Genomic DNA, 27,315 nt, shown 5'->3' with positions numbered 1-27,315 from the left:
GGTTATATTCGAATTTGATATATTTTAAATTGAATAGTTCTTTTAATCTTAGCTGTCCACGTGTCCTCTGTTATTTATAAGGGTATTTAGCCCGAAAATATAACGAAAGGAATATGTTTAGCCCAAAAATATAACTAAGGATATATTTAAACTAGGGTGTACATGGCCGGGTTGGTTCGGATTTTTCAAATATTAAACCAAATCATTTGTGTCGGATTTTTAAATTTATAAGCCAAACCAATAAACCTCGGATTTTTCAACCTTAGGTTTTTTCGGGTTTTTCGATTTTTCGGATTTTTCCGGTAAAATATTCATACAAACATATAATTTACTTGTTTTCTTTAGTCTTACCAAAATACAACTATCTAAGATGTTTCTTAAAAATATAACAAAATATGATATGATTAATGACACTAAAATATCCAACAAAAATAATAATAATGAAATCGCGTAAAACAAATATTGCAAATTAACAAGTCTAATGAAAATGATCATAATTTAAAAGTACTAAATCATGCTAAAATTAAGTTTAATAAGTATTAGTTACATGACTAAATATTAAAGGAAATTAAATTAGGTTATGTATTTTAATTGTCTAAACCAATGTAAAACTAAAGAACAAATAATCAATATTATTGTCATTCTTAGTGTTGAATTGATTTTCTTTTTGTATTAGTATTAATTTGATTTTAATTTAAGCTTTATTATAATTAGTAAATTACCGACATTTGTGGATTATAATCTTTATTGGCCCATTCATAATTCTAAGTTTCAAACTTGAAATAATATATTAAAAGATAAAAACTATGAAAAAGTATAAGAAATATTTAAAAATTATATCAAAGTAAATATTTTTTTGTATAAAATAAAATTTTAAAATCATAAATATTTTTATGTATAAAATAAAATTTTAAAATCATATATATAATGTAGGGTTGGTTTGGTCTCGGGTTGGATTTTTTTAGTTAAAACCAAACCAACCTAAATATAGTCGGGTTTTTTTTTCAAAACCAAACCAAGTCAAACCAAATCACTAGTCGAATTTTTTTTCCGGGTTGACTCGATTTGCAGTTTGGTTCGATTTTCGGTTCGATACTATAGTACATGGGTATATTTGGCCTAATGCTAATGCATTATTTTGCGATGATGTAATGATTACTAAAGAAAAATAATGTGCTTTTGATGAAATTAGTCATGAAATTTATTTTATTGAAATCGCTCCATTCATTAAAGTGAATGTGGTAGCAGTGCATAATATGTCTGAAAAGAAGATAACTGATTGAATAATGTACATGAACATGGAATGGGTACTAAAACTATCATAATTTGATATGCTCACATGATTGTGTTCCATTCATGAAGAATGAGAACTTTTGATAAATGCTAAAAATATCAATCAATTCTCTGAAGTGAATGAGGTGTGAGCCACCATGCTAGGAGTGAAAACGGCCGCGACCTTTGCTTGTGGACGTCATATTACCAAGAATGTCTTTGGGCAGACATGTGTCACACCCCTATTTTCCCCAAATGAAGTGTTTGAAAAATAGAGTTTCTTCAATTAAAGTGACATTTTGAAAAGGGATTATTTTATTTCAGAGTCGCCACTTGGAATTGAGTTTTGGTGTTCCAAGTCACCTAATTTTTACCCCTAATCAAAAGGAAGTTGACTCTAATTTTTAATGGTCTGCGAACTAGAAATCTGGATAAGAAATTTTATTGACCAAGGGGAAGGTGTAAGGCACCCCTCGAGTCCCGTGTTTCTAGCACAGTTGCTTCATTGCCTTATATCTTGGCTTGACTTAGTTTTTGGATATAGTATACTTATTAGCTATATATTTACTTATGTCCCACCTTCTTTGATTTATTGTAACTGTCTTGTTTACATTTTTTAGAGTCCGGAGAATTTTAGTATTGTCATTTTAGTGGGAGTCGATGTTTGAATTATAATAGGAGGTAAACTTCTATGGGATTTAGGATTAATTTTAGAAAAAAGAAAATGTTAAAGAGGTTAAGACCAATTTCTTGGAAATTTCTTTAATTTTTTATTCTATTTCTTGCGCGTCATTTTTTTTGTAGTTTTTATTTTTATATATATTTTTTTAACATTCTGTTTCTTCTTCTTCTTACCGTTATTTTATATATATATATTTTTTTGTGCATATCTTGTTTTATTTATATTATTTTTTTTTCATTCTATTTCTCTCTTCTTATTTTTTTTATTTTTTTTTCTTTGTAAGTTTTTTTTTTCAAACGTTCTGTATATTTTTTTTCATTCTGTTTTTCTTCTTTGCTTTTCATTTTTTAATTTTTGTTGTGCTATGTTTTTGTTTCTTTTTTTTTGTTTCATTATTTTTCGTTGTTCTTTTTTTATAGATATTTTTATAATATTTTTTCTTTTGACATTCTGTACATTTATTTTTCTTCTTTTTTTTTTAAATCTATTTTAATTTAATTTGTCTTCGTAGCTTCTCCTTGTACTAACAAGTTTATTATTATTATTTTTTGTTAGAATCCTAAATATCAAGACAACACACATATTATAGCATAAAACATGACTTAATACTTTTCTAAATACTATCGAACAAAGAATTCATTCACCTTAGTAAGACACAAACATAAAAACTTTGATAATTAATTAAGGAAAAAGAGCGAGGAATGGACTCTTAAGCATGTAAGAAATACTCACATGTCATATAGCATGTTCGAATATATTTCAGTACACATCATTAATAATATTAACAGATTAAACACATACGAAATCTGAAGAACTTCAATATATTGAAATTAATTCTTGCACAATAATGACATAAAATTATGCAAAAAATAAAAATACAAATAAATGTTACCTCTTGTGAAAATTAGTTAACGAGAAGAAATGACAAATAATCAGGAGCCACGAACTGGAAACCGCGAAAATATATTTCCAGATCTTCAATCACAATTTGAGAAAGTACAATATGTATTGCTTTTTAATTAATGCCTATATCTCTATGTATGCTTTTTTTTGTCTGTGTCCTCCTTTTTTTTTTTTTTTGTACGTATGTGTCCTATATATATAGGATAGGTTTTTTTCTTTTTCTTCTTTTTTTGGCAGATTATATTAGTAGTTTAGTGGGTATAGGAGTGGTTTTAGTTGAGGAGAACGTGAGGGAGTGTAGAGAATTGTGGGAAAGTGAGAGTGTGGGGGTGTATGGTTAGTTAGATTATTTAGGTTTTATTTTTTTATTTTTTATTTTTTTTAGTTTTAGTTTTACTTTACTCTTAAAAGAATTATAATAACATATCAACTAATTATTTAAAATTAATAAAAATCTAAGAAAAAGTCAACTATCTATATATATAAAATAAATTAAATAATACTAGCTTATTTATAAAAACTCAATTTCAAAAATAATATAGATTTTTTTGTAATATTTTATTTCTTTTTAAACAATTGAAAATAAAACTTACCTTAAAAAAAAAGGATTCTATTTTTGTTGTTTTCAAATCTTTTAAAATAAACTTAATAAAAATAAGAGAAAAGTCAAAATATTTAATTTATAAAAATATTTCAGCTCTAAAAATGGTGTGAAATTTTAAGTTCGGTCAAAAATACGTGTCTACAGTTTGCCCCTCTTTGACTGGAAACATAAAGAGTTTTCAGACAAAGAAGTAGACAACGTGACAAGTTTTGATCGGACTCTTATTCGAAAAGAAAAATATGCGACCGAGTCCTAGTTTTGGACATCCTACATATCCCGGGTTATAAGAGAATCAGGTCACGTGTAGTTCAAGGAGATGAAATGATGAGTTGGAAGTCAAGTGAGGTCCCCTTAAGGCTCCAGTTCGCGACTCCTATTGTTAAGACGAAAAATTTAATGGAAATACTCTTTTCCATCTAAGATCCTGAGCTGGAAATGTGGATTGACCCCATTCTGTCACTAGATTCCTGAAATTAAACAAACAAAACTAATAACACAAAATTTTGCCCCAGTTTAATATAAGAAAATTTTGTGAGAGAAATAAAAGATGGTGCTTAGCTTTGAATCGAGATGTTGAACAATTCGAGCTTGGTCGCGATGTACTCTTTAGAGGGCTTATGCGTGTTTACACCAACTCCATTCTTCATGATGAACCGGTTAAATAAAATTATGTTACTCTAGTCCTATTATCCAGGAGGGTCCTTGCTATACTACATCCCATTATGTAGGAGGGTCCTTGCTACACTACGTCCCATTATTCAAGAGGGTCCTTGCTATACTACGTCCCATTATTCAGGAGGGTCCTTGCTATACTACGTCCCATTATTCAGGAGGGTCCTTGCTACACTATGTTCCATAGACTAATAAGACAAACAAACACTTACCCAATATGGACTATAATTCGTGTGCAATGTTGCCATTTAGCTCTTCGTAGACTAAATTGAACATCTAGGTTTTTGGATCTTTGATCTCGAAATAACTTGTGCCCCTGCTTCAACAAAGAAAATTTGTGAGTTTAAAAACGTGGTGGTTGGTTTGTGGTTCTGCCTTTTGACGAGGATTGCTCAAGTAATCATCGTGTTTTACTTTTTTCCAAACACCCAGTGCTCGTTATTGATTGATTGTATTTTCACCCAAATTTGCTCATTTTGAGGGACTTAAATCCAATATCTGCCTTTATGTCATGACACTCATTGTTTACCCTTCATCAAATCATGGACTTCTTCTGAATCCAAAACTTGTCGACAGATGATAACTCATTGGCCTGATGCTTTGCATTGTACAAATTTAGAGTTGTTAACAAGTCTTGAAATCCTTTCTTACTTTCTTGACATAAACTCGACTCAAGGACATATGAAACAAAGTGATGAAAAGTGAAAGAAAAATATATACTACACGAGAATAGCAAAAAATGATTCGATGAAGACTCTCTTTTAGAAAGAGAAAGAAAGAAAAACTTATCTGAGTGTGGTAGCCGACTCTACTGATCATGACATGCAATTTGAATTGATTACCCGATTTGTCCATCCAATCTATTCATCAACCAGTATTGATCATCTAATCTTGATGTGGAGTTCCAACTATTTGACGAAGTCATAACAAATTTCAAACTCTTATTTGCCTTATGATGTCCACGAGGGTTTTTGCCACTAAAACTCTTTCACTTTGAATCCTTCAACTCACATTCGCCTCATGGTGCCCGTTAGGATTTTCACCAGTAAAACTCTCTCATTTTTATTTCTCACAACTCACATTCGCCTTATGATGCCCAGTTAGGGTTTTCACCAATAAAACTCTCTCATTTTTTTTATTTTATTATTTTTTTTTCACAGCTCACCTTCGCCTTATGATGCCGAGTTAGGGTTTTCACCAATAAGACTCTCTCATTTTTGTTTCTCCCAACTCACATTTGTCTTATGATGCCCAGTTAGGGTTTTCACCAATAAGACGCTCTCATTTTTGTTTCTCTCAACTCGCATTCGCCTTATGATGCCCAGTTAGGGTTTTTACCAATAAGACTCTCTCATTTTTGTTTCTCTCAACTCCCATTCGCTTTATGATGCCCAGTTAGGGTTTTCACCGATAAGACTCTCTCATGGTTTCATCATTTGTACCCTTAACATACTTACTCTTGACACTTCAAAGGTTGATCCAAAGGTCTTTATCCAACTTTTGTACAAGGTTAGAAAGAAATGATAAGATGAATTCTCAAATACGACTTTAAATGATGGGATCGACTTTAGCTTTGGGATAGAAAGAATAAAAATAAAAACTAAAAAAAAAATGACCTTTGCCCCAGTTTTTTACGAATATGGAATTTTGGATTTTTTGTTTGGTTAGACCGAACCCAACGACAGGGTTGCCTACGTATCTTGTTGAAACAAGAATCAGGTCAAACGTAGTTCATATTGATTGATTTTCTTTTTTTTTATGGAAGAGCCAAGGAAGCAGAAGAACCAAGGAAGTAAATTAACTCTCAACGAGGGTGACAACATATGAATCAATACTTAGACGCAGAACCAAGAATTTCCATTACATCAACCTTTGAAATGTCAAGTCCAAACATAAGGGTTTCTAATACCGAAAAATCACATCATATATAATATCTCTTCACAGCATCAACATTGATGACCATTTCTGTCATTTTGCCTTCTATATCTGCTAAGTAAAGAGCACCATTGGATAATACCTTCTTTACAATGAATGGTCCTTTTCAATTCGGGGAAAATTTGCCTTTGACTTCAGCCTGGTGTGGCAGAATACGTCTCAGCACTAATTGACCCTCTTCGAAACGTCTGGGACGCACCTTTTTGTTGTATGCTCGTGCCATTCTTTTCTGGTACAATTGTCCATGGCATACTGATGTCAATCGCTTCTCATCAATCAAACTTAATTGCTCCAAGCGTGTCCTGATCCACTCATCCTCATCAATCTCAGCCTCTACAACAATTCGTAGGGATGAAATCTCAACCTCTGCAGGTATAACTGCCTCAGTCCCATATACAAGCGAATAGGGGGTGGCCCCCACTGATGTACGAACTGTAGTGCGATAACCCAACAAAGCAAAATGCAACTTTTCATGCCATTGTCGAGAACTTTGCACCATTTTACGAAGTATCTTTTTTATATTTTTGTTGGCGGCTTCTACAGCCCCATTTGCTTTTGGGCGATAAGGAGTCGAATTTCGATGCTCAATCTTAAATTGACGGCATACCTCTTGCATTAAGTGACTGTTGAGATTTGCAGCATTATCGGTAACAGTTGCCTTTGGAATACCAAATCGACAGATAATGTTGAAATGAATGAAATCCACCACGATCTTCTTGGTCACTGACTTGAAAGTTACTGCTACCACCCACTTTGTAAAGTAATCAATGGCCACCAGGATGAACCTATGACCATTCGATGCTTTTGGTTCTATTGGTCCAATCACATCTATTCCCCATGCCGCGAAAGGCCATGGAGCAGACATCGCATGCAACTCGGAGGGAGGAGAATGTATCAAATCACCGTGTATTTGACATTCATGACACTTACGAACAAATCGTATAGAATCCCGCTCCATGGTGAGCCAATAATAACCTGCTCGAAGTATCTTTTTTGCCAGAACATATCCATTCATATGAGGTCTACAAACTCCTGAGTATACTTTAATCATGATTGTTGAAGCCTCTTTAGCATTTACACATCTTAGAAGACCCAAATCAGGTGTTTTCTTGTACAATATGCCTCCGCTTAAGAAAAAACCGCTAACTAGTTGCCGAATAGTCCTTTTTTGATTACTAGTGACATTAGTAGGACATTCTCCAGACTGAAGATATGTTTTAATATCATGAAACCAAGGTTTAATGTCAAATTCTTCCTCCACCAAGTTGCAATAAGCATGTTGATCACGAATTTGTATGTACAAAGGATCGATATGAGCTTCGTCAGGATGTTGAAGCATCGAAGATAAAGTTGCCAATGCATCAGCAATCTCATTATGAACTCTAGGAATGTGTCTAAACTTTATTGACACAAACCGTCGACAAAGATCTTGTAAACAATGTTGATATGGTATGAGCTTTGGGTCACGAGTCTCCCATTCTCCTTGAATTTGATGGACCAGTAAGTCTGAGTCTCCTAGCACTAACAACTCTTGGATGCCCATGTCAGCAGTTAACCTCAAGCCCAAGATGCAAGCCTCATACTCTGACATATTATTGGTACAATAGAATCTAAGTTGGGCTGTTATAGGGAAATATTCCCCTGATTCAGACATAAGAACTGCTCCTATCCCAACTCCCTTCTTGTTAGCAGCACCGTCAAAGAACAACTTCCATCCTTGATCCTTATTATGAATAACTTCATCGATACATGATACCTCTTCGTCTGGAAAGTAGGTCTTAAGTGGTTCATATTCATCATCAATAGGGTTCTCTGCCAAATGATCTGCCAAGGTTTGAGCCTTCATTGCGGTCCGCATCACATAAATAATGTCAAACTCTGTGAGTAATATTTGCCATTTCGCAAGCCTGCCCGTGGGCATGGGCTTTTGAAAAATGTATTTTAACGGATCCATACGAGAAATGAGATAAGTAGTATAAGATGAAAGATAGTGCTTCAACTTCTGTGCTACCCAAGTTAGGGCACAACACGTTCTTTCGAGAAGGGTGTACTTCGACTCATAAACGGTAAATTTCTTGCTGAGGTAACAAATGGCCCGCTCTTTCTTCCCAGTGCCATCATGCTGACCCAATACACATCCAAAAGAATTATCCAGTACTGACATATATAATATCAATGGTCTGCCCGGCTCGAGAGGAAACAACACAGGGGGATTCGATAAGTAATTCTTAATTCTTTCAAAAGCCTCTCGACATTCTTCGATCCACTCGACTGTGACATTCTTTTTTAACAACTTAAAAATGGGCTTGCAAGTTGTTGTGAGTTGAGCAATGAATCTACTGATGTAGTTTAACCTTCCTAGAAGGCTCATAACCTCAGTTTTATTCTTTGGAGGTGGCAGTTCCTGAATGACTTTTATTTTTGAAGGATCTAACTCGATACCTCGTCGACTGACTATAAACCCCAAAAGCTTTCTTGACGGTACTCCAAATACACATTTTGCAGGATTAAGCTTGAGATTATACCTGCGAAGCCTTTCGAAAAATCTTCTTAAGTCTTGCACATGGTTTGACTGTTTTTTTGATTTAATGATCACATCATCCACATAAACTTCGATTTCTTTATGCATCATGTCATGAAACAGAGTTGTCATTCCCCTCATATAAGTTGCTCCCGCATTTTTTAACCCAAATGGCATGACTCGATAACAATATGTACCCCATAGAGTGATAAAATACGTTTTTTCTGCATCTTCATCATCCATAATAATTTGATGATAACCCGCATAGCAATCCACAAAAGATGCAATCTCATGTTTAGCACAATTATCCAACAAAATATGAATGTTGGGCAAAGGAAAATCATCTTTTGGACTTGCTTTGTTCAAATCACGATAATCAACACACATTCGAACTTTGCCGTCTTTCTTAGGGACAGGTACGATGTTGGCTAACCAAGAAGGATATTGAGCGACTCGAATGACTTTGGCCTCAAGTTGCTTTGTGATTTCCTCTTTAATTATTACACTCATGTCAGTTTTAAGCTTTCTCAACTTTTGCTTTACTGGAGGGAACTTAGGATCAATCGGCAACTTGTGAACCACCATGTCAGTGCTTAATCCAGGCATGTCATCATAAGATGACGCAAAAACATCCTTGTAATCAAACAGAGCCTGGATTATATCATCCTTTTGATGTCGAGCATGTACGCTTATCTTAGTCTCTTTAATATTTTCATGATCCCCTAAATTTATCGTCTCAGTTTCACTTATATTTGGGTTTAATTTATTCTCAAAAGATTTGAAATCCCTGCTTACTTCTTCAAATACTTTGTCTTCATCATATTCGATTTCTTGACTTAGTATTTCAGGATTAGGTCGAAGATTAGATTGGATTTTAAGATCCGGTGAATAATTCTGCATGCATGTCATATCACTAGAATCGGCATAGAAAGAACTGTATAGAAGAAAACAAAATAAATATATTAGACTGAAATAAAAACACAATTACATCCTATTGAAAAGGAAAATAGAGAGTTTGAAATAAAACGACGAGACAAAATCCGAATTACAACCCTTGAATAAATCGGATGACAAAAAGAAAAACAAGACAGACTACCAAGACACATTCTTAATGGGGAGAGGAGTGGCCTCCCAATTGTTCAGCTGGACATCAGGACCAATGAATTGCACATCTCTGTCGCTAGTGCCTTCTCCGAGTTCAATCATATCAGCCTCGACAAATAAATCTTGAAAATAGTTGATCAATTCTTCGTGAACCTCCAGCACTGGCTCTGGGAGTGGTGACTCAGAAGATTCTGTTATGCGGGCTTTGAGGAAAGATTTGTATATGGGTGGTATAGGCTTAGTAAGTGACCATACATCTCTCTTCTGCTTCTTGGCCTTCATTTTGTCCTCAACTTTAGGCTTGTATCCTAAGCCAAAAGTACCCAGACTCTTTCGTGGACTCACCGGATAAGCTCTCCCTTGCAAGAAGATCCCCAAGCCTTTACCTGGTTCAAAACCATGCTTCAGCATTTCATTTACCATCATCACGGATGCCATGGGCAGTTACGGTTTTGAAATGGGATTCCCCTCGAGGATATGCTCAACAACCACTACCTTAAAAGCTTGATAAACCAATGCCTCATTATCATTACTCGCCTTGATAAAAGGGAGGGAAGAGTCTTTGTAGACTGAAAGATCCCCCTCACCATGAACAATCACTTCTTGTCGGTCGTATTCAAACTTAATCATTTGATGTAACGTAGAGGGGACTGCCCCAGCTTTATGCACTCATGGTCTTCCCAACAATAGATTGTAGGATGCATTGATATTCAACACTTGAAAATTCACGGTGAACTCGACAGGCCCTATTTTCAGTATAAGCTCTATCTCTCCAATGGCATCTATTTTGGACCCATCAAAAGCCCTAACACATACGTTGTTGGGTTGTACCCTTTCAACATTAACATTCAATTTTTATAGAGTTGACAAGGGACAAATATTTGCCCCAGACCCTCCGTCAATTAGAACTCGAGTGACATATGAAAGCTCACACTTTACAGTGATATGGAGGCCTTGGTTATGTCTCGTACCTTCCACTGGTAGTTCATCATCTGAAAAGGTGATGCGGTTTACTTCAAAGATTCTCCCAGCAATCTTCTCTAACTGACTCACTGTAACTTCATTGGGAACATGTGCTTCATTCAGAATCTTCATTACAGCTTTACGATGTTCATCTGAATGTATTAACAATGACAACAAAGAGATTTGGGCTGGAGTTTTCCTTAACTGTTCCACAATGGAGTAGTCTGACAATTTCATCTTTCTTAAGAACTCTTGTGCCTCCCCTTCAGTGACTGGACTTTTAACTTGCATTTGGTCATTTTTATTTTTCCTTAATTCAGTCTAGGCATAGCATCTTCCCGAACGAGTCATTCCTCCTATTTCATCTACTTCTTCATTGATTTCTTTCCCCTTGTATGTCACGACGGTAGGCTCATAATTCCAAGAGACAGCCTTGGGATTAGTCATTGGAAGTTGGGACACTGGCCTAATGATTACAGGTGGAATATAGGCTCCTTGCACGATTGAGATAGGCTTGTCTGGCCCTCTTGGAACAACCAATCTTGCCTCTCTCTGTCTTTCCCAAACATCTTCAAGTGCTCCTTTTACAATTAGGATGGGTGCGCTTGATGGGGTCAACTTTTCAGACGTACTTTCCGCCCCTGAAGGCATCATTTTTGTTAAGTCAACGACATTTGCTGAACTTTCATGCCAGTTTCAACCTTAAGGATTGGCTTGTATGGGACTACAACTTCTTCGTGGTCATTCATCATCTCTAACATGTTTGTTTCAGTATGTCTGGGCAGTGGATTTTGATTGATGTTCGGTCCATTTGGGCTTTCAACTATAATTCGACGAGTATCGATCAAATCTTGAATTGCCTTTTTCAAGTACCAGCATCTTTCTATGTTTTGCCCTGGGGCATCAGAACAATATGCGCAGTGTTGGGAATAATCAAGATTTCTCGGAGGAGGATTCGACATCTTTCTTTCAATAGGACTCAAAACATTCAACGTTCTTAATTTTTGAAACAAGCTAGCATATGATTCTCCAATAGGGGTAAACTCATCCTTAGCTCCATTTCCCTTCTTGTATTCTTTTCTAGGACGAAAAGGAATTCTAGTTGTATTTTGGTGAATTTGTGGGGGTGATGGATGATTTTGAGGAAGTGGCGCACGCCATTGCGGATAAGAAGGGGGAACAATTGGTTGTGCGCTAAAAATGGGATATTGAGGATATGGGACAGGATATTGTGGAATTTGGGGAGGAAAGTAGTGTTGTGTATGATTATCTTGGGCATAGGTTTGGGTGCTGATACAACAGTGGCTACATCTTCCCTTCTTTTCTTCCCTCCAATATTTCCAGAACCATTTTGAAGCGCTTGTGTTGTGGCTTTTAAAGCAGCTTGGCTTACGATCTTCCCAGACTTGATGCCATTTTCCACCATTTCCCCAACCTTGATAACTTCGGCGAATGTCTTTCCGACTACAGAAAGCAAGTAATGAAAGTAATCAGGTTCTTGGGCTTGGAGAAAAACATCAATCATCTCTGACTCTTTCATTGATGGTTTAACCCTAGCAGCTTGCTCCCTCCATCTAACGGCATATTCACGAAAATTTTTTGTGGTCTTTTTCCTTATGTTAGCAAATGAGGAGCGGTCTGGCACAATATCAATATTATATTGGAATTGTTGCACAAAACATCGAGCCAAATTATCCCACGTATGCCAGTTGGCTATATCCTGATCTATGAACCATTCAGACGCAATTCCCACTAGGCTTTCCCCAAAATAGGCCATGAGCAACTCTTCTTTGCCCTCTGCACCTCTCAATTGATTGCAATATCTCTTCAAATGAGCTATGGGGTCTCCGTGACCATCATATTTCTCAAACTTCGGGGTTTTAAGACCAGTAGGCAAATGGACGTGGGGAAACATGCACAAATCACTGAATGAGATGCCTTTGTGGCCCCCTAGTCCTTGCATATCTCTTATACTCTGTTTCAAACTCTTTATTTTCTTAGTCATTTCTTCATGCTTCTCATTCTTAATTGTCTTCTCAAATTTGAAAGGGGAACTATATTGACGAGTCTGGGGATAAGAACTTGGAATTTTAAGGGCCTCTTCGGGGGTATAGCCATGGTCATGAAGAGCTTGGGATGAAGGATCATTGCTGGATTTGGGCACCACTGTTGGATTTGAAGTGCTATTAGTCGGCGCAGTTGGCATAAAAAGCGGGTTACTCATCATAGGTGTATTCAAGGGACGCACTGTAGAAGTTTCAGTGACGTTCGATGTGTTAGTGTAGGGGCCGAATCCAGGTGGATAAATTGGATCATTGGCCAATACTTGGATAGGGAATGGCATATTCGCATTCTGGTATTCCCGAATCGAAGATGGAGGAGCTTGCCCATTCATCCAAGCTTCATACATTTCGGCGATTTGTTGTCGCAACATTTTCACCTCTTCCACAGACACAGATTCTTATGCAACTATTTGGACGTCGTCATTTCCCGACTCTGCTCCCTCCTTGCGCGTCATCTTCCCTTTCCCTTTTGATCTGGTGTAGTATTGATGAGATGCCAGCTCTAATCACAAACCAACCACCTTAAAACTCTTTCTCTTTTTTTTTTCTTTTCTTTTACAAAAAAACAAACATGTTAGGGTTTAGTGTTTTGCAAACGATAAATCACACGTTTTATGTTATGCACCTAAATTATTTATGTTTCTAAAATGAGTTTCAGAAGGCTTTTATGTTTCATCCCGGCTTTAGACGACTTGATTATGTCTCTTAGTCTTATATTTTACTTATTTGAATAATTTTGAAACGCATTTCGATCGAACCCGTTGAGGGTTGTCTACGTATCATGTTGAACATGAATCAGATCATTACGTAGTTCGTGAAAGATATTTTTTATTATTATTTTATTTTTTTTTATTATTATTATTATTATTATTATTTTTTAGAATGATAAATGTACATAAGTTGACCAAAAGTAAATCATTTTCATTCATTTTCAAATATTCTTAACACAATGATTTGAATAAAACATGAGAATAGAAGTAGCTAAGACTAAGATAGACTCAAAATGATTAGAGAAAATATAAATAAATAAAAGCAACAACTAATAACTAAGAAAAGAAAACAGACTCGGAAAGAAACTAAATCCTCAGATCTCAATCATCCCCAAGACCCTTATAAATCCTAGCCAAGGCCTTTGGTAGATGTGGAGCAAGAACACGTGCCTGGCGGCCTAACCTCTCATCATTCTGGTGGAGATATCCAGCATAAACATCATTGAGTGCATCCCTGAGTTGAAGTACTCGATCTCTGGCTTTATTCATATTGTCATAACAATTCTATAACCATTGTCGAGTAGTATTGGCTTCATGCGTCAAATTCTCCCTCTGTTCTTGGAGCTCTTCAATTTGAAGGTGGAGTGCATCTCGCTCGGCTATCCTTTGACCTCTCTCAACCTCACATTCTGCCTGATATTCACTAAAACACCTTGCTATTTCCCTTTCCCGTTCCATAGAAGCCTTAACTTGATTCTGGAGTCTAGACTGTGTGCAAATGAGCTGGACCTTTTCTTTTTTATACTCCTCCTCTTGTTGCTCCATGGCGCCTGTGACAATGCCCAAGTCTTCTTGTAAGGTCAGAATGGTAGAACGTTGTTTTCTAACTCTCACTTCAAATATCGCATCACGTTGGGCCAACTCCTCTTTAGCATTCTTCAGGTCATTACTCAGGACATCCAGAGTAGATCTATAGCTTCTTTCAACTTCGAGGTGAGCTTGCTTAATCCTAACCTCAAAATCTGCTTCTCGATCTACAGGTCCTTTCACCGATCCTTCTGGCAATACCTTAGGAGGGGGTTGATTATGAACCCATTCTAAGTATGCTTGGTCCACCTCACCCTTGGTGCGATCCTCCACCCTATCGTGGGGACTTGAGAGCATGCATCCCCCCCAAATCTTGAATATCTCTAATTTCCTTAAAGGAATCTCGGGATGAAACTCATACATGAATTCCCGCATATCTTCATTAGGTGGTAAAAACTGGCGTCGACCAAGTTGTCGCATAACTCTAAGTGGCATGTAAGGTTGGACACCTCGAAGGCCCATTAGGACGATGAACGATCGAAAGGTAGACATGTATATCACCTCGGTTGATGGAAACCAATGATAATTCCACACAATCTTGTCAGCAGTCAGATTATTGAGGTATTTCTTCCAAGCCTCAATACCCTTCGGAAAACTATGATCTTTGATTCTTTCCTCGTGGCCCCCAATGTAATCATTCCATTCTACTTTGAAGTCCACTACATAAGGGTGATGACGAATGTGCTCGATCATCCATAGTTGTAGTAACATATTACATCCCTCAAAGTAATCTCTTCCATTCTTGCAAATTGTCAAAGCGCGGTAGATGTCTGCTAGAATCATGGGTACGAGAGTGATATTAGGCTTTTTCTCAAAAGCTGTAATGACTGCAGCCAAATTTATGTTGATCTTTCCTCCCCTTTTCGGAAACACCATGATCCCCAAAAAAGCTACTGTGAAGGCATCATAACTGTGTGCTTCCCAGGTCAAACGACACCCGTTATTACGAAGTTTCTTTCCATATAACTCGAACCCATCCTTTCGCCCATATCTTTTGTACAAAAATTCTAACGGAACCCATCCGTTATCAAGGCAACCACCTATTTCATTCTCATTTATGTGCAATAACTCCAAAAATCTCCTACCACTGATATGTTTTGGTATCATAGGTTCTCCTTCGTGAAGATTTTTACCCCTTCCTATGAATGCGCCTATCTCATCTAGTGTGGGAGTGAGTTCAAAGTCAGAAAAGTGGAATACATTTTTTATTGGATCCCAAAAATGAACTAGTGCTTCTATCAAGTCCCATCGTGGCTCAACATATAAAAGGCTTCGCAGAAATCCCAAGCGTTTGAACACCACTCCTTTCCCATGATTCGTCATATTTTCATACCATGCCTTCAAAAGTGTCGGAGCCTTATCTAATATCATGACGCGAGGTGATTGATCCTCCCTTGGCCTCTTGTCTCCCTTTCCATATGGATTCATATTTTTCTTTATTATGATAATGACAAATTAGGACTTAATAAAACACATTTTTATTTTTTATAAAAAATAAAGTAAAAATTATAGTACATAATAGTAAAAACATGATTGGACACTAAGGAAAACAAAACATCACATTTATTTTATTTTATTTTATTTTATTTTTAAAAAAAATCTCCTATTAAATAATCTGAGTAGAGTTGAAAGGAGAAAACAAAATTAGTATAAATTTCTTTTCTTTTTTTTTTTCTAAATAATTATTATTATAAGAATATTGATTGAAAAAATAAATAAAAATATAAAAACACATAAGAAAAATAAGCATTCAAATCTTTTTGTTGTAGTCTTAACCCCTCTTATTAGATAATCCTGCTAGATTTTTAAAAAAAGAAAATAGTATAGTTGGTTTTATTTTATTTTTTCTTATCTTTACCCCTTTTTTAAAAAAATGATAGTAATAATAACTAAAAAAAAAAAATAATAATCTTATATTTATGAAAGAAGTACAAATTTTGACAAAGTAAAAGTGTTTAATAAAAGGACACTAAGACCTTTGTATTTTTAGAATTTTCCTTCTCCTTTTTTTTTAATTAATTCCTCCAAAGCCGGTCAACATTTTGTATAGCCTTCCTAATAGTGCAACAAGTAGAACAAAAAATGTACATGATGGTCTTAAGTGGGGGTACCTGTCCTAGAAGGACTCGACCCTTGTGTCGAGCCCCATTAGTTTAAAAATATGCATGATGCAGATAAATCGGATCCTATTAGGGATAATCATCGCTGGGACTTATTTTATTAAGTTAGCAACCTAATGGAATGAGTGTCTAGACTGGTCGTAAAACGAGTGGACTACTCGAGTCGGGAAGGGATAGCTTACCGGTAGCAGGGCTTTCTAGCCTCACTATTAGTCCTTCCCATCTTAAGACATGTGTTACTATAGAATCCTTCCCAGGAGCGTTGCCGCATCTCTGGTATCTCATGGCTCGGGAGCGTAATCGCATCTCCGAATAAAGTATCTCAGAAGACTCAGATGGGTGCGCGAGGAGAGACAGATATATAACAATTCACATAATATTAAAGCGATAAACAAGTAGCAAATAACACATTATACTAACAACACAATATCCAAAAAGAATAATAAAAATAAAGATCAAAGCCATACGCAAGTCAATATTTTGAAGCTCGAATTCTGGTTATCCCCAGCGGGAGTCGACATCTGTCACACCCCTATTTTTCCCAAACGAAGTGTTTGAAAAATAGAGTTTCTCCAATTAAAGTGACATTTTGAAAAGGGATTATTTTATTTCAGAGTCGCCACTTGGAATTGAGTTTTGGTGTTCCAAGTCACCTAATTTTTACCCCTAATCAAAAGTAAGTTGACTCTAATTTTTAATGGTTTGCGAACTAGAAATCTGGATAAGAAATTCTATTGACCAAGGGGAAGGTGTAAGGCACCCCTCGAGTCCCGTGTTTCTAGCACAGTTGCTTCATTGACTTATATCTTGGCTTGACTTAGTTTTTGGATATAGTATACTTATTAGCTATATATTTACTTATGTCCCACCTTCTTTGATTTATTGTAACTGTCTTGTTACATTTTTTAGAGTCCGGAGAATTTTAGTATTGTCGTTTTAGTGGGAGTCGATGTTTGAATTATAATAGGAGGTAAACTTCTATGGGATTTAGGATTAATTTTAGAAAAAAGAAAATGTTAAAGAGGTTAAGACCAATTTCTTGGAAATTTCTTTAATTTTTTATTCTATTTCTTTCACGTCATTTTTTTTGTAGTTTTTATTTTTATATATATTTTTTTAACATTCTGTTTCTTCTTCTTCTTACCGTTATTTTATATATATATATTTTTTTGTGCATATCTTGTTTTATTTATATATTTTTTTTCATTCTGCTTCTCTCTTCTTATTTTTTTTATTTTTTTTTTCTTTGTAAGTTTTTTTTTTTTTCAAACGTTCTGTATATTTTTTGTCATTCTGTTTTTCTTCTTTGCTTTTCATTTTTTAATTTTTGTTGTGCTATGTTTTTGTTTCATTATTTTTCGTTGTTCTTTTTTTATATATATTTTTATAATATTTTTTTCTTTTGACATTCTGTACATTTATTTTTCTTCTTTTTTTTAATCTATTTTAATTTAATTTGTCTTCGTAGCTTCTCCTTATACTAACAAGTTTATTATTATTATTTTTTGTTAGAATCCTAAATATCAAGACAACACACATATTATAGCATAAAACATGACTTAATACTTTTCTAAATACTATCGAACAAAGAATTCATTCAACTTAGTAAGACACAAACATAAAAACTTTGATAATTAATTAAGGAAAAAGAGCGAGGAATGGACTCTTAAGCATGTAAGAAATACTCACATGTCATATAGCATGTTCGAATATATTTCAGTACACATCATTAATAATATTAACAGATTAAACACATACGAAATCTGAACAACTTCAATATATTAAAATTAATTCTTGCACAATAATGACATAAAATTATGCAAAAAATAAAAATACAAATAAATGTTACCTCTTGTGAAAATTAGTTAACGAGAAGAAATGACAAATAATCAGGAGCCACGAACTTGAAACCGCGAAAATATATTTCCAGATCTTCAATCACAATTTGGGAAAGTACAATATGTATTTCTTTTTAATTAATGCCTATATCTCTATGTATGCTTTTTTTTGTCTGTGTCCTCCTTTTTTTTTTTTTTGTACGTATGTGTCCTATATATATAGGATAGGTTTTTTTCTTTTTCTTCTTTTTTTGGCAGATTATATTAGTAGTTTAGTGGGTATAGGAGTGGTTTTAGTTGAGGAGAACGTGAGGGAGTGTAGAGAATTGTGGGAAAGTGGGAGTGTGGGGGGTGTATGGTTAGTTAGATTATTTAGGTTTTATTTTTTTATTTTTTTATTTTTTTTAGTTTTAGTTTTACTTTACTCTTAAAAGAATTTTAATAACATATCAACTAATTATTTAAAATTAATAAAAATCTAAGAAAAAGTCAACTATCTATATATATAAAATAAATTAAATAATACTAGCTAATTTATAAAAACTTAATTTCAAAAATAATATAGATTTTTTTGTTATATTTTATTTCTTTTAAACAATTGAAAATAAAAATTACCTTAAAAAAAAAGGATTCTATTTTTGTTGTTTTCAAATCTTTTAAAATAAACTTAATAAAAATAAGAGAAAAGTCAAAATATTTAATTTATAAAAATATTTCAGCTCTAAAAATGGTGTAAAATTTTAAGTTCGGTCAAAAATACGTGTCTACAACATGTATTATTGAAAAGTTTCATGCTTTATCTTCAGGCTTGTATTGAACAATAATTAGTACAATTCTGGCACATTCTATAGTAAATAAGAAGTTTACTCCAATACTTTCATACTTTGGCATGATTGTCTGGGACATCTTGCATGAGTCTATAATGATGAGATGAATTATAGAAAATTCAAATGGACATCCATTAAATAACTTGAAGTTTCTTTTAAATGGTGAATTTTCTTGTATTTCTTGTTATCAAGGCAAGTTAATTGTGAGACCATCATCAACGAAAGTTGAGATTGAGTCCCCTGCGTTCTTGGAACGCTTACATGGGGATATTTGTGGACCTATTCACCCACCTAATGAGTTGTTTAGATACTTCATGGTCCTAATAGATGTCTCTTCTAGATGGTCTCATGTGTGCCTAATGTCATCTCGTAACTTGGCGTTTGTAAAATTATTGGCACAAATAATATGATTAGTGGCACAATTTTCGGCTAATCAGATTAAGTCCATTCAACTTGATAACAATGTAGAATTTTCATCTCAAGCATTTAATGATTAATATCTACCGATTGGGATTAAATAAACTCAATGCTAAAGTGAAAGTGATAGTGTAAAACAAATTTAATCAATACAAATATGTATTTATCGTGATGGAATCACGACTCACCTTGAGAAGAAATAAATCTTAAAATTACTCTCGGAGTAGTAAATCTAAATTTGCTCATATAATAGTAAATTAGAAATTTACTAAAGCAAAAGGCACATGACATAGTAAACTTGGAGTTTAGGAGTACTAATAATTTTATTAGTTGGCATGAATAATTTGGTCATCCCAAAGATGTGCATACTGAGTAATGGACATACATTGAAGAACTAGAAGATTCTTCAAGAATTCTTTTTGTTTCTTGTTCTTATGACAAGTTGATTGGATCAACTAATGTTGGGACTAAATCACTAAATTCTGGAAAATATAAAAGGTGAATATGGGTCCATTCACCTATCATGTGATATGATAAATAGATGCGTCTATAAGATAATTACATGTGCGTTTGTTGTAAACTTGCAATTTGACATTCACAAAATTATTGTGCAAGATAATTGAGTTAAGAGTGCAACTTTCAGAATATGTAATCAAGACAATTTATCTTGATAATATTGATAAATATTCAAGATGATCTGACATTAAATGTCTCAAATAAATAGTGAAATCATTGCTTATGAAAATAAACCTTCATGTGTTGATATGAAATACGATATTACATACAAAAATAATTGTATGCATCAGACCAATAAATTATGATCAATTTTTCTCTTAATTGATTTATGGTCAGGGAGCAAATATTTTCCATCTAATAATTTTGATGTGCAGTATAAGATTAATGAATATACTATGATGCACGAAGATGGATTCTTCTAAATAGATTGAGATGTATGTTAGATTATCTAACATAAGGGGGAGATAAGAAGCAATCAAGAGTTGCAAATGCTCCTATTGAATGTCCTAAAGGATAGAGTCTACGACGTGCATGAAGCATGATATAATGATCGGTTATAAATAAAATAATCCTTGAAAAAAGGGGAGGAGAAAAAGAATCAAAATGATCATAATAAGGAGGCAATGTGCTCTTAAAGAGCCTATGACATTCCACTTCATGAAACCTCATGATAGGGGTAGCTACCTTAAAATAATGAAATCATGAGATCTCAATAAGTTATGTCGTATTGTGAACCGATACAAAATGATGTATCGTTGATGATATCTTTGATATAATAATGCGCAATATCGTAAAAGACTATGCGGATATGAATTTTACGTTATTAAAGTATGATGACGTAGAAATAATTATCAAGTGAAAATTGAAAAGTGAAATGATGCATCTTGGTAAGCCTAAAACTTATTTGACTTGCAATCTAGACACTAGAAGATATCATACATTTAATATTGAATGTTGTCACTTGAGAAAATTGATATGAAAATATCTGATGAATTCGAATGCATGAAGCATATTCAAGTTTTTGAAAATCGTGTTTATAATCCTTATAAGGATTAAATCAATCAAGAATCTTTTGTATTGTTATGCAAGTTAATAACTTGAATTGAACTCTTGAAAAGTTTTCATAAGGCAATAGATTATTTGCTTAAAGAAGTTAAAGTGAGTAACTTGCAGAATTCTTTGGTCCTGAAAGGAGAATTCATAAAAATGAGATACAAGGAAGCATATTTCGTCAAAGTTTTTCTACACATATTAGCTCTGAAGAATGGTAATATCAGCATGCAACAGATTTGTTCAAGTACTACTATAGTTGACCTATTTGCCAGTCTCTACCAACTACAACTTTCGAGAAGATGGTGCACAAGTTTAGAATGAAAAGATTCAAGTTTTTGGACTGATGTTCACATTAGGGGGAGTTAATACGCGATGTACTATTTTTTCCTCACAAAGTTTTGTCCCATCATATTTTTCTTGTAAGCTTTTTAATGAGACATCCATAATGTGTATTATTAGATTTGTGTACTCTTTTTCCTTCACTATATTTTTTCCATTGAGATTTATCTAGTAAGGTTTTAACGAGACATATAATCTATCAAATAGACATCTAAGGGGGAGTGTTATAAACATATTTGTATTATAGTGAATCTCTATTATGAAGAGTCCGTTACAGAAAAGTTAGGAATCCTACTTGGGGACCAAGTTAGTTTTCCCCTATAAATAAAGAGATTTTTCTTCACTGTAAATCAAATCTGAATCCCTAAATATCATTCAAGAGAAATAAGAAGTCTTCTCTCTTCTCCCTACTTTATTCTTCTTCTTGTTTTATATAGTTTCACAACACAGATTTCATTTTCTTATTTTTTTTCCTTCAATTTTAATCTTTTCTTTCTCACTGGCATTTTTTTCTGCTTATCACCTCTTAGCGTGATTTTAATTTTAAAATCATAAAGAAACTTTGAAAGTCGCCCACAATATTTATTATATTTATTTTATCTCTATTTCATTTATTTGAGGAAAAATTAATGTGATATATCAAAAAAATTAAATTAAATTTTTTGGGATGAGTTTGAAGAATTTGAAACCAAAAAATAAATAAATTGAATTCTAGACAATAAATTAAAATTCATGTAGTCAAAAAATTGAGCTACTAAAATTTAGCTAACCTTATTTATTACACTAAAATAAATAATTTAATTTTAATTGTTTAAATTTGAGTTATTAATTTATTTTTGGGGTTTCAATCTTAATCACTCATTTCTTAATTATTAAATATATTTTTTGTTATTTTACTACCGCTTAATGTATCTGAATGCCTAATATTTATAATAATATATTAATGATATTAAACACCAATTATCTTTTTTCTTTTCCATATTTGTTAAATCCTCTACTGCCTGGAATCTATCCTATAATTATTGCTTATATCCAATCATATTAATTTATGATTTTCTTTTTGAATTTTTTTATGTTTGGTGTCTTAAGATGTGAAATGAAATTTTTATAGATTTTTTTTTCTGGGAGGGGGATTACAAGAATCAATAGAAAAAAAAAGTCAATCAAATGAATTTGTAAAAGCACGAGATAATAATAGTATCAGTACATTTTATTTATTTTTTTGCACTTAGAGGTAGTAGGACTTAAAAAAAAGAGTTATAAAAACGTTGGTAAAAAGGATGCAGAGAAAAAATAGAAAAAAATGTTTGCAAAGAAAAAAAAAGAAGCAAATGAAGAAAGGACTAAAATTTGAGAAACTGAAAATGTGAAAGAAAAAGTGTGACAACAAGAAAAGGGACTCACAATCACACTTATCAAAAGAAAATGATGCCGTCACACAACTATTGTTAAATGTTGATTGTGCTCAACCACCATAAAACTTTTCCATAACAAAACCTTTTCCAACGATGCCCAAAACTAAAAGCAGTGGATGAGAAAGAATAAAGCAAAAATAAGGGTTCAAATAGGCAAACTGCGATCACAAAAGCATTTTTTGCGACATACTGTATGTGACAGTTTGAAAAATTATAGTGGCTTCACTCCAGCACACATACACACACTTGGCCACATTCTCTGTTTGTAATTTTCAGGTGATAATTGTTCACCATTTCGCTAAGGTCCATGTCCATTCTTTATTTCACTCTTTTGCTTCCAGTTTTCACATTATCAATGTTGAAGATAATCACCAAACTAACATTTCTATCGCTATACAACTTCATTTAATGCTTGATCCCTATAATTTAACCAAAATGTGAACCCAACCATACAACATAACATTAGGGAAGACAATAGAGTTGAAAAAGTCTTGATCTATTAAGATTTTGACCCCACTTGCCCTGTTATACCTCGTTTTAAAATTTGTCTTGTCCTATTTTGTCCCACTCTATTGATGTTATTTTTCATTTTCTTCTCTTTATTTTTATTTTTTTAACTTTTGAGCAATGAAATTTTTCTGATATATTCCTTAATACTGGCACCGCAATTGATTTTCTTCAATATGAATGTCTGTTGACCCAAAAAATTAATTTACTGCACATAATTAATCGCAGTAACAAAGTAATTTTATAATTTCACAGGAAAGTAACCCCTTGTTGTGTTGGAATATTTTCCAAAAAGTGCACTTGTGTTGCCAAATTCCAGATAAATTGTGAGAAATTTCATTTATGTGCAAAAATAAGTTTGCTCTTTCATATTCCAGCGACACAAATGACTCGTTATTGTCCCTACCCCATTTTGTATTTTGAACTAAATAAGATTTGCCCCGTCTAGTTATTCACCTTATGAGAATGAAAGTAAGTGTGTGTTGGGATTTATGCAGTTTTGATGATTGAAAAAATAAAATAAAAATTAACATGATCCAAAGATATATTGTCACGAGTACTTAATAAAGGCAAGTGTATAGAAATGGATAGTGTTAATTTCTTGATAAATCTCAAGGAAATAAACATATCAGTAAACTGAAGAGAAAAGAAAGAATCAATGAGAATTGAAGACTTGGAGTTCAACTACAACGACATAAAAAAATCACGGAGTTTGATTTGAAGAAGGAGTCTTAAATCACAAAGAAGTTAAGATAGAAGTGCTAGAATCCTACAAAAGGAAGGAATTAAAAAAACAAAAGATGTTGCGTCCTAGAAGAATTTAGGACTCTAGAAAACCAAGCTAAGTGAAGTACAACACATAAGCGTAGAGTTTAAAATTTTTTACGATAAGAGTAAGCAGCAGAATAGACTTGGAGCGTCGGAAACCTGGGGAAAGAAACTTTCTCTACTGATCTTGTCGTGGAAAATGGCCATGGCCACTGGTCACCCATCTTCGGCTGACAAAGCATAATATAGCTGTGTCACGACCCGAGAGCACCCCAAGTCGTAACATGCGTATTCGACCTCTCGGAGGTCTCATACAAGCCCTTAGCATTCATCACATTAGATATGAAAAATAGTGCGGAATTAAAAACTCTTTAAATAAAATCCCATAAGACTCAAAGGTCACCTTTTAAAAACATCATTCAAAAGTACACAAGCGGAATACTAAGTCTCTTAGGCATCTTAGACATAAACGTGAAAACATACTAGGGACACGGCCCTTTACAATCAAAAGAAGTCTATTAAGTCTATTACAAGAATCTTATCATAAAACTAGAATAGAAAAGTCTTGCCCTCGACATATGAGGACATACCACAAAATCTAGGAAGAACTTCATATCCCAAGTTTACTACAAAACCCGCTCACTTGCTGGAACCTACACTTGTAGAAAATAGAGAAATATGGAATTAGCACAATTAAGTACTAAGTATGATGACCATGCGAAAACATGCTAAAAAGGACATTTATTTGAAATATGTGCTTTCATGCCATTTTTGATAAAACCTTCATATCACAATTATAAGAGACACATTTCAAGTCATCATCCACATATAAGACAATACCCACATAATAGACATACTCAACTAGTACCAATGTACAATACATGAATATAATTGACAAGTAAGCTTTTTCATCATTTCATGACCTCTATCTCAAGTTACCCAAAGCCACACTTAAGTGAAACATGAAGTGACCGCCCATACAATCTCTTTATATACACCTAAGTGTTCCTAAGGGTTACCATAGATAAGGAATGTACCATTACGATATAACATGCTAAGTCAAAATTCTTTAATACACCACTTTAGGAGACATTTAGCATTTAGGGGACTTCCACTTAATAGTCATTTAGACTTAGGGAACTCACTTTAGCATCTTCTAGGCCTACTCGTGCAATGTGTAGATAGCATCCCATACTACCACCTACACTTTGTAGAACCTATCCAATAACTAGAGTGCACATCCCACATGATGGGAATAGGCATAACCGACATAGACCATACTAGCTAGGCATGGAATCCGGAGTCTACCCTACTCCGTGGAAGGTGTTCTACTTGCCAAAGGTAGAACGAATAATCAACCCATGTAGGCACATGGTTTAGGGGATGTCCAAGGATGTTCATTGTGCCCTAGTCTCATACTCAAGTAGGGCCACCATCCTAACCACATCCACTCGGTGCTAGCCTTGTTTCCCATAGAGTATTTTCATTCACATATGTACTAGAGAGGGTTCCTTTTCTAGTTCAACCAACTCATAGTATCTCTTCCCAAGAAAGGCCCCATTTCTTAGTTATGGCCAATCAAGGTTCATAAGGATAGCTCATTTGACTTTCTTAGATAAGGATTTTCATGCCGTTCCGGCTCCATCCATCTCTAAGTCTATCATCTCACTCAAGAAGGGAACTTCGCCCTAAGGCCCATCCTTCAAGGTTATACATTTACTTAGGAAAGCTAGACTTATGAAAGGGCACCATTTCTTAGTTTTGCCGATTCAAGTCTTGGCCTAGAATTCCTCTTTTAGCATTTATAGAAAGGGCACCATTTCTTAGTTCTAGCCCACTTCACACATTCATGCATTCAAGACTTTAAGTAACAAGGAGAGACACTTTAGTCTACCAACCAAGTCACAACATTATCATCTAAGGATACTTCATAATCCAACATCATTTCATATATACATCATAAGAAAAATCATACTTTAAATCACAATGCTATCCACTTTACATAGGATCATCACAAGATCACATAAACTCATTCACATCATACCTTCACACATATAGCTTCACATAAAACTTTACATATAGCTTCATATAGGACTTTACATATAGCCTCATTCATATATAATAATATAACAATACAATAACACTCATATAATGCCCTTCATGGCCTCAATTCACAATAATACAATATTCCAACATTATGCAACAACTTCCCCAATGCCTTCATGGCTACAATTCACAATAATACCACACAAGAACAAGATATAACACTTCCACCAAAGGTGGATTCAACCTACCAACAACAATCGTCACATATGGACATTTAAAGAGAACATACTTTCAATTACACTACAATAACACTTTGTACAAGATCACCTTATAACCATAAGAATACCTTCACATATTTACCTTCACATAGTACTATAACACTTCATAACTTGATAACACTTTAATTCAATAGATAATGCCTTCAAGGCCATATTCATAATACAATCCATAATTAAACACCTCCACCATAAGTGGATCAAACCAAGCAAGAACAATTATGTCAATAATATGAGATTAAATCAACTTACCATCCTCCAAAGCCATCCTCAACATTAATCAATAGATATAGAAAATCATAAACATCAACAATACAATCTATTCTAAGCATAAATTCATCAATACCCAATCATTATCAACAAACCCATTTCGTAAGTCAAATATAGAAATTTGTGAAATCAAGGGTTCATGAGATTTTTCACTTGAATACATCAATTTAATATCAACAATATCACAATCCATCATTTAAAACCATTTAATGCAAGAACCCTTGAGTAGAGTAAGAAATAGAAGTTTCTCATAACTTTTGAGAATTTGAAAACCCTTTGAAATTGGTTCTAAAGCGAAAACTAGCTTTAGATAAAGAGCCACCATACCTTAGTATTGAGAAAACCACGAAAATTGTTGCAAGAAACCTTCAATTCGAAACCCTAGCTCCAACTTGACCTTTGCCTTCAATGGTGTTCTAGAGAGAACCCCTTTTTTTTTAGAATGAATTAAAACAAACCTTTTTTTTTTAGTTTTAATACCATATAGAAATTAGAAATAATATAAAATATACCCACTTTTTAATTTAACTAAAATTAATATTTACGAAAATGCCCCTTAAATTTCCGGACGGACTCCTTGCCAACTGCCCAACTTTCAAAGGGCATAACTCACTCATACGAACTCGGA

The 27,315-nt window shown here is 33.9% G+C and overlaps 1 pseudogene; it reads right to left on the bottom strand.

The window, feature by feature from the left end:
- Window positions 1-6,054: 6,054 nt before the first annotated feature.
- Window positions 6,055-11,405, bottom strand: LOC125842242 (uncharacterized; annotated as a pseudogene).
- Window positions 11,406-27,315: the final 15,910 nt, after the last annotated feature.

Source organism: Solanum stenotomum, chromosome 10, assembly GCF_019186545.1.
Source record: "Solanum stenotomum isolate F172 chromosome 10, ASM1918654v1, whole genome shotgun sequence".
NCBI classification, from domain to species: Eukaryota; Viridiplantae; Streptophyta; class Magnoliopsida; order Solanales; family Solanaceae; genus Solanum; species Solanum stenotomum.
Note: the sequence above shows the minus strand (reverse complement) of the source record. Positions and strands in the feature narration are given on the sequence as shown.